Here is an 8,022-nt window from a genome sequence, read left to right as displayed (position 1 = left end):
ATAATATGTGAGATCTGCACATCCGGGTGGGTGTGGTATCTTGATCCTGGTGTAGTGTGATCTGCACATCGGGGTGGGTGTGGTGTCTTGATCCTGGTGTAGTGTGATCTGCACATCGGGGTGGGTGTGGTATCTTGATCCCTGTGTATCACTGCACTCTGAGCTGCAGTGCTGAGGTTTAATTCCCCTGCGTTCTTTCTCTCTTCCCACAGAAACGAGACGGTCCTGCACCAGTTCTGCTGCCCGGCCGCTGACGCTGACCAGAAAGCGGATTCTTCCAACTGTTCCACAAGGTAGGGGTTTGCTTCCTGTCAAACACGTTCTGGCTTCCTGTTTTAACCCCGTCCCCTCTGCTCCTAGTTCTCAAGTTTGATATTTTTACTGACATGTTCAGGAGCTGGTTTGCATCTGTATGATTCTGGGAGATTTCCCAGTGATGTTAGACACAGCTCTGTCCTAGGTGCTCATGAAGGTCCCAGACTGTGGTTGACAACCCTAAATCCAGACTGCTGTGTGCAGTGTGTGGTGACCTGCTCAAGAGAATGTTCGTGTGAATAGGACTAGAAATCTCAGGAAAGGCTATTTCCCATTATTAGAATGAGCTCTCTTTGGGACCTGCTCCGGCTCAGTTCTCTTTATGCTGTGTTTCCATACAGACTGCAGCCTCTGTTCCATATCACACTTGTAAGTACTTATGGTTGAGGTGAACAGCTGTCGTAAGTGTTTAATGGAGAACCTATGTGGAATGAAGTATCTCGAATGTATTGCTGCTTGAAGGTAGGGGACATTGACTTCCCCTCACTGCTTTATATGCAAGACAGCACACTATTTAACCTGGTTCTAGACCTAGGTACGAAAGTGCAACACTCTTCAGTGCTCTCTGCATGGTCTGGACTGAATGCACACTGCAGTGCACATGGAAACAAACACAGAGAGAACTAGAGCCATAGAACCCAAAGCAAACAGCCACCAGAGGAAACTGAGCTCAAGCAATGTGTGGGACTCAACCCCCATTCTCAAGTTCTGTTAGAACTGAGCCAACATAAGGGCCCCCCACCACCCCACACCTCCCACCCCCCGTACAGAACTTGGATCGGGGGTCGTAAGCGGTAGGAGGATGAAATTTGGTGGTCACGGTGTTGTAGTTCCCCGTATTCTAAGAACCATTCACTCTTGCACTGGCACAAAGACATGGAGTAAATCATTCCCAGCAAGGAATTGGCGCTACTCAGATGGGGAGTGGTAATGCTAATCTAATCCCAATGTGTTTCTCCTGGAACCCCCATACTCCAACATTCTCAATGTGAAGATCAGCATTCCGCCATATTCCTTGACATCAGATACAGGCTGGTTGGGCCATGTCCAGTTGAGAGAACCCAACGAAGTGCAATTTCACAGCAAAGCAAAGTCATCCATACAGTCAGTTTCAAAATGCTTCGAATCCAAACAATTTAAAACACAAAACTGAACCACAGACCTTGAATAACAATAAGAAAGACTGGCGAGAGAATGCAGTCGAAGCGGTTTCAGTGAAGGGCTTCTAGAATTTCAATATCCTTTAGTGGTATGTCATTCTATGATTTGGTCATTTGCTTAAATATACAACAAGGGACTGATGGGTTATAATTCCTAGTGTCTTATGTTATTGAATCTACCCGAGTGTCACCGATGAAGGCATTGGTTGAAACTTCTGCCAGTAGATTCAGAACCCACTTCCAGACACAGAAGAAAATCTCCTGAACATGCCCCTACATTAACACATTGACACCCACCCTCTGGGAAACATTGATCAAAGAACTATCAACAAAGTTTATAACTTTACTTTAGAAATTATGAGTTATGGAAGACTTTAAATAATCTTTCAAAACACCCCAAAATACATCAAATAAATGACAATATCAAAATTATTTAAACAGTCATTGTGTATAGCTCTGTTCTGAAACTGTGTTGCAGCCATTAAATTGTTTTATGTAAAGCAGCTAAAGAGATATAAATGCTCTTCCTTTCACTGGGACTAAGATTACTCCCAAAATGGAGCAGCAAGATAAAAAGATAAACTAAAAATAAGTATTTGTTCCAAAGATCCTCTGTATTCTTAAGTATCAAAGCCCAATACCATATAACTTTAAAAAGCTCATTTCAGTGAGTTGGACTAATCCACAAACCATGTGGACATACTCTGTGAGCCATTCCCTTACTAGTGTCTTCAGCCCGAATGTATGGGGCCTAATCCAAATTGCCTGGTTGTATTAAAAACCAAAAATCAAAAAACAGAAAACATTTCCAATCTTCCGCCTCATTTGTGACGGTGAATCTATTTGAAACCCCTTTAAGTAAGTCCCCTGTCTGTGTGTGTGTTTGTGTGTTTAACATGGAGGCGCAGCAGGTAGAGGTCAGCTCAGAATCCATGTTCATATTTTATTTGTTTTTTGTCATTTCAATGTACCTGATTGTCTGTCTGTAAAACAGTTAATTCTGAACAAAGCAGTGACACAGTGCATGCATGATCATCAGGACAGCAGGATTCAGTGGCTATTTTACAATGATCTGCACATGGATGGAACATCTTGTCTATATAAGACAGCACTATTTCTCTCTCTCACTCTCTCCTCTCTCTATCACTCTCTTTCTTCCCCTTCTCTCTCTTCCCCTCTCTCTCTCATGTCCCCTCTCTCACTCTCTCTTCCCCTCTCCCCCCTTTCTCTCTCTCATGTCCCCTCTCTCACTCTCTTCCCCATCCCTTCTCTTTCTTCCCCTTCTCTCTCCCCCCCCCCTCTCTCTTTCTCTCTCTCTGTGAGGATTGTGGGTAGTGGGGAGGCTGGAAAGTGGAGTAAGTTCGGAGTGCATACTGAGTGAGTGAAAATCAGAGTTTCAGAGTTTGTCATTAGTTCATTTATTTTATTTATTTATTTAGTGTAAGTTTAAGATCTGATATGAGTTCTAACTCGGGGGGGGGGGGGTAGTGTCTGTCCCGCAGGCATGGATTTAAATGCATCCCCGATGATAATGTTTCCATAGAGGAATGTTTGTTAGCAGTTGGTGAAAATATTGGCTATAATAATATCAAATCAGCTTCCCGAATGAATAAGGCGATTGTGGTGTTTCTTCATGATGAGCAGCTAGTGCACCGTGTTGTAGTTGAGGGGCTAACTATAAAAGAGAAGTTTGTCAGCGTTTTGCTCCTGTCTTCCTCCTTCACTAAGGTTATTCTTTCCATTGTGTCACCATTCATTGAAAATGAGAAGTTAGCCAGAGAACTTGCTCGGTATGGGAAGCTTATGTCCCTGATCAAACCCATTCCACTCGGGTGTAAGCATCCTGAAGTAAAGCATGTTTTGTCAATCCAAATTATGCTATTGAGGTTTTGTGGAATTTTAATATTGACAGTGTTAATCACACTGTCTTTGCTAGTAATGAGATAACAAAATGCTTTCAGTGTGATAAACAGGGGCACCTCAGGAGGGTTTGTCTGGATAAATTAGGGGGCAGAGAAGGGGGTAATAACGGGGAGCCTAGCGGGGTCGAGGCAGTACCACAGCGAGCGGAAAAGCCAGTAAAGCTGAAGAAACAGAGACCTAAACCGGGACCCCATCTGAAGAGAGTGTATGATACTGCAGGTTTTGGAGGCAGTGAGTCAAGTAGATCTACTGCTGCTGAAGATGGTAGTGATAACTTAAAATGGAGTATTGTTTCAATAAAACATAAATTTTAAGTAAATGGATGTCACAAAGACAGCTGCAGGATAAGGAAAAAATCTAAATAGTTCTCTTTTTTAAATGACTGTGCAGGGTTTTATAGTTTTTTTTCTTCTCTGTGTCTGTTTTTTATTTAATTCTTTAATATGGAGAAGTTTCAAGTAGCGACTATTAACATGAACGGTGGCAGGAGTTTTAATAAGAGAGCTCAGCTGTTTGATTTTTTTAGTTTAAAAAGAGCAAGTGTTGTGTTTCTGTAAGAGACACACACTGACGATATGAGTGAGCGTAAGTGGCGGAGTGAATGGAAAGGGGGTGGGGCATTCAACCATGGCTCAAATATAAGTGCAGGGGTTTCAGTTTTATTTGCACAAGGATTGAGTATTGATGTTTTATTTGTTATTGTGGAGGTTAAAGGAAGGCTTTTAAAAATATGTTCTTCCATAAACTAAATCAGGTGTTATCTCAGTGTAATGGTAATCAGATGGTTCTAATGGGAAGTGATTTTATCTGCACTGAGAATTTCACTTTGGATAGGAATCATGGGGAGCCACACCTGCAGTCCTGATATTGTTTGTCAGATATTTTAAAGTTTAATGATCTGGTTAATGTATGGAGGATTTTTAACCCCAGACTCCAGCAATATACATGGGTTAAAATGAATGCAAATCAGATTTCAAAAGCAAGACTGTAGAGGATATACTGCTCTAAACAGCACCTCTATCAGGTAATAAAAAGTGATATTTTTCCCACCATGATTTCAGACCACCATTGTGTGTTGTCTACTGTCTGTTTACCTGTTGCGGTCCACTTACCATCTTTCTGGCATTTTAAAACCAGTTTATTGGAAGATGTGTTTTGCATAGATTTTTAAGAGTGTATTTAAAGCTTTATGGATCCCTTGGAGACATCAGAAAGGGAGTTTTAATAGTTTGAGACAGTGGTGGGATTATGGCAAAATACAAATTAACTTTTTTTGTCAGCAGTATGCTGCCAACTCAAACAGTCTATTAAATAAGACAATTGGAGAGCTTGAGAGAAAGATTATAAGTCTTGAGCAAAACATCAGTATGGATAGCAATGAAAATGTCTTCCAGCATCTAAAGGACAAGAAGGAGGTGCTGAGCTGCCTGCTGGAGGAGAGAGTGCAGGGCGCTCTCATACGATCATGTTTCCTTCAACTCTGAGATATGGACGCCCCTACAAAATTATTTTTTAACCTAGAGGACAATGTGGCTACAAGTAAGCAGCTGTACTCTGTACACCTGGCTAATGGGAAGGAAGTGTACAGCCAAGGGCGAATCAATAGTGAAGCTGTATCTTTTTATAGTCAACTCTTCACAGCGGAGCTCTGTGATGAAGAGAAGACTGCTCAGAGATCTGCCCAAGTTGCCTCCGGAGGAAGGATGCCCCCTGGAGGCTCCTTTGACAATACAAGAACTAACAGAGGCTGTGAATCAATTGTCAACAGGGAAGGTTCCCGGAATTGATGGGCTGCAGCGGGGTTTTATAAGTAGGTGTGGCCAGTGATTGGAGGGGACTTGTTTCAAGTTTTTAAAGAAAGTCTTCGAGATAAGGAGTTGCCCCTGAGTTGTCGTAGAGCTGTGGTAATTCTGTTACCAAAAAAAGGGGATCTAAGAGATCTAAAGAACTGGCGCCCTGTTGCTCTTCTCTGTTCCGATTACCAAATTTTGTCAAGAGCTTTAGTGAACAGGTTGAAGGCATTAATTGAAATGATTGTACATGGTAACCAGTCATATTGCATTCCAGAAAGGACCATTTTTGATAACGTATTTTTGATCTGGGATGCTTTATCAGTAAACAACTTTTTCAATGTAGATCTAGGGGTCATCTCTTAGAGTTTATAAGACATTTATGTAAGAATATCTTTAGTATTTTAAAAATCAACAACAGTCTGAGCCGTCCTTTTCCTGTACAAAGTGGCATTCGGCACGGCTGTCCACTGTCTAGGATTTTGTATGCCTTGTCTATTGAGCCCCTGCTCTGTCGGCCTATGAGTCCCTCTAGTGGCAAGTACACCTCCAATCAGACTGTCTACCTATGCTGAGGATGTCACTGTCTGCATTACTTCTTAGGCTGACGTCCTGGTGCTGGAGTACAGCCTGAGTGTTTTCCAGAGAGGTAAACTGGGGAAAATGTAGTACTTTCCTGTCTGGGGAATGGAATGGGACTGGGCCCCTCTTGCTTCCACAACCACTGCAATGGGAGAGGACAGGATTCAAAGTGTTGGGCGTGCAATTGGAGGGAGAGCAGTATAGAGGGCTTAACTGGGAAGGTCTGCTTGTTAAAATGAAGACGAAATTATAACGCTGGAGATGGCTGCTCCCTCAGCTTTCTTATAGGGGGAGGGTGCTGATAATAAACAACCTGGTGACCTCCATGTTGTGGCATAAACTGGTGTGCCTAGATCCCCCCTCAGCACTGCTGTCTGAGATACAAAAACAACTTTTGAATTTCTTTTGGAATGGACACCACTGGCTCTGCCCTACTGTGTTATATTTACCACCAGGAGAAGGGAGGCAGTGCCTGCATTTTGGCTGTAGGCAGCACAGCGGCTGCTGTTCTTTCAGAAGTTGAGTTCCAGACACACTGCCTTTTCTTCGCAGTCTGGGAAGGCTTGGGTGGGTCTGGCAGCTGTTCCTAGTAAATGTATCCAGAATAGACATCTCTGGAATCCCAGAGTTCTATAAGAACTTACTAAACGCCTGACAGATGGTTTGAGTGGAGAGGCAGGAGGAACACTTGACTGAAAGCTCGGTATTGGAGGAGCCGCTGCTCTTTAACCCCTGTTTCCCTGTGGAAGGTTTCCAGTCAGGAGCGCTGTGCTCTGTCTTCATTTCTGGGGGAGTCACTAAACTAAAACACCAGCTGCTGGTGACCACTGGGCAGTGGAGGTAAGTGGAGAGCCTGGCCAGGCAGCTGGGGGTCCACTCCCTCCGAAACCTCAACAGGATTCTAAATGAACTTAAGGACTCTTTGTCTCCTCGAGTGAAAGAAGTTTGGGGTCAGGCTTTGGCTGAAAAGTGTGTGGTTGAAGAGCTGGCCTGCCCTGGGTTTCTAATTTCCGCGGCTGTACCTGAGGACTTGGAGGTGAGCTGGTGTAACATAGACACACTGCAGAACTGTCCTGCTCATTCAGGAAAAAGCAGCTATACTAGGTCTGTGTGACAGTGCACCACATGGGTGTTTTGCAGTGTTTTACAGGCGGTTAGCCCACATGGACTGTGAAGGGAAAATGTTTCCAGCATGGAGGACTCTGTATAACTTGCCTCTGGCCAAGCGCTCAGGGGATCTGCAGTGGTGTGTTCTGCATTGCATCATAGCCACAGAGCGTTATGTCCACCATGTGGATCCCTTAGTCAGTACAGCATGTGCATTCTGTGGGCAGGAAGAGACTGTTTTCCACCTCTTTGCAGACTGTAATCGGCTCGATCCTTTGTTTACTTATATTTCACAATTACTGAATTCTTGTAATGTAGTTTTTACAAAAAAAAAAAATCCATATTGTCAGGAAAGAAGGTTTAAATGCTGCTTAATTAATAATATACTTGGGCAAGGTAAGCTTGCTATTTGGAGAACAAGTCAGTTTAATGTTTAGATTCTTGTTGAAAGTTAGAATCAAAATCGATTTTGCATATTTTTCCTTATTTCATGGCCTGTTTAGTTTTGAGCAGAGTTGGTGTGTGGGTGAGGGGCTGTGTGCGCTGGGGGAGGAGGGGGAACTGCAGTTATTTATATAATCTATTTTTTATAATATTATAAAAAATATGTTTTTTGTGATTTTTTTTTTTCAATTAAAGTTTTTTTTAAAAAGTAAAAAAGTATCTCTCTCTCTCTCTTCCCCCTCTCTCACTCTCTCTTCCCCTCTCTCTCTCTTCCACCCTCTCTCTTTCACAAATTTTTTTTATAGTTTCATACGAGGAAGCCGATTGGTTGTATTTTTTGTAAAGGCTGCTTGGAGATGCTAGATCTTGTTAGTGAACACAGATAGCTAGTGTTGAATCTTGTAGTGATTGAATAAAAACATTCAACATAAGCTCTGAAGTGCAGGACAACCCAAATTAGATTAAATTGCTGGAATGGCAGAGATGGCACTGTCTGTCCACTGTGCCATTAGAGGCAGATATGTCTTTATATTGCTAAACCTAGGGTTCCTCAAACAAAACACAGGACCCAGGGAGAGGCTGCTCAATGGCCTGTCGGCTTTTTGTATTTTTAGACATCATTAAAACTTATTTTTTTAATTTGTACAGTAAATTAAAAACAATAGAACCAGTGTTCGGTTGTCAACTCCTAACCAGAAACC

At 42.7% G+C, this 8,022-nt stretch overlaps 1 protein-coding gene across 1 annotated transcript in view; it reads left to right on the top strand.

The window, feature by feature from the left end:
- Positions 1-212: 212 nt before the first annotated feature.
- The window catches only part of LOC121318536 (IQ motif and SEC7 domain-containing protein 3-like), a 74,905-nt gene continuing 67,095 nt past the window's right edge, over positions 213-8,022 (top strand). Inside the window, exon 1 of the mRNA XM_041255301.1 lies at positions 213-293. The gene's annotated coding sequence lies outside the window, so the exon portion shown is untranslated. The remainder of the gene's footprint in view (positions 294-8,022) is intronic.

The sequence above is a fragment of the Polyodon spathula genome, chromosome 7, assembly GCF_017654505.1.
Source record: "Polyodon spathula isolate WHYD16114869_AA chromosome 7, ASM1765450v1, whole genome shotgun sequence".
Classification (NCBI taxonomy): Eukaryota; Metazoa; Chordata; class Actinopteri; order Acipenseriformes; family Polyodontidae; genus Polyodon; species Polyodon spathula.
Note: the sequence above shows the minus strand (reverse complement) of the source record. Positions and strands in the feature narration are given on the sequence as shown.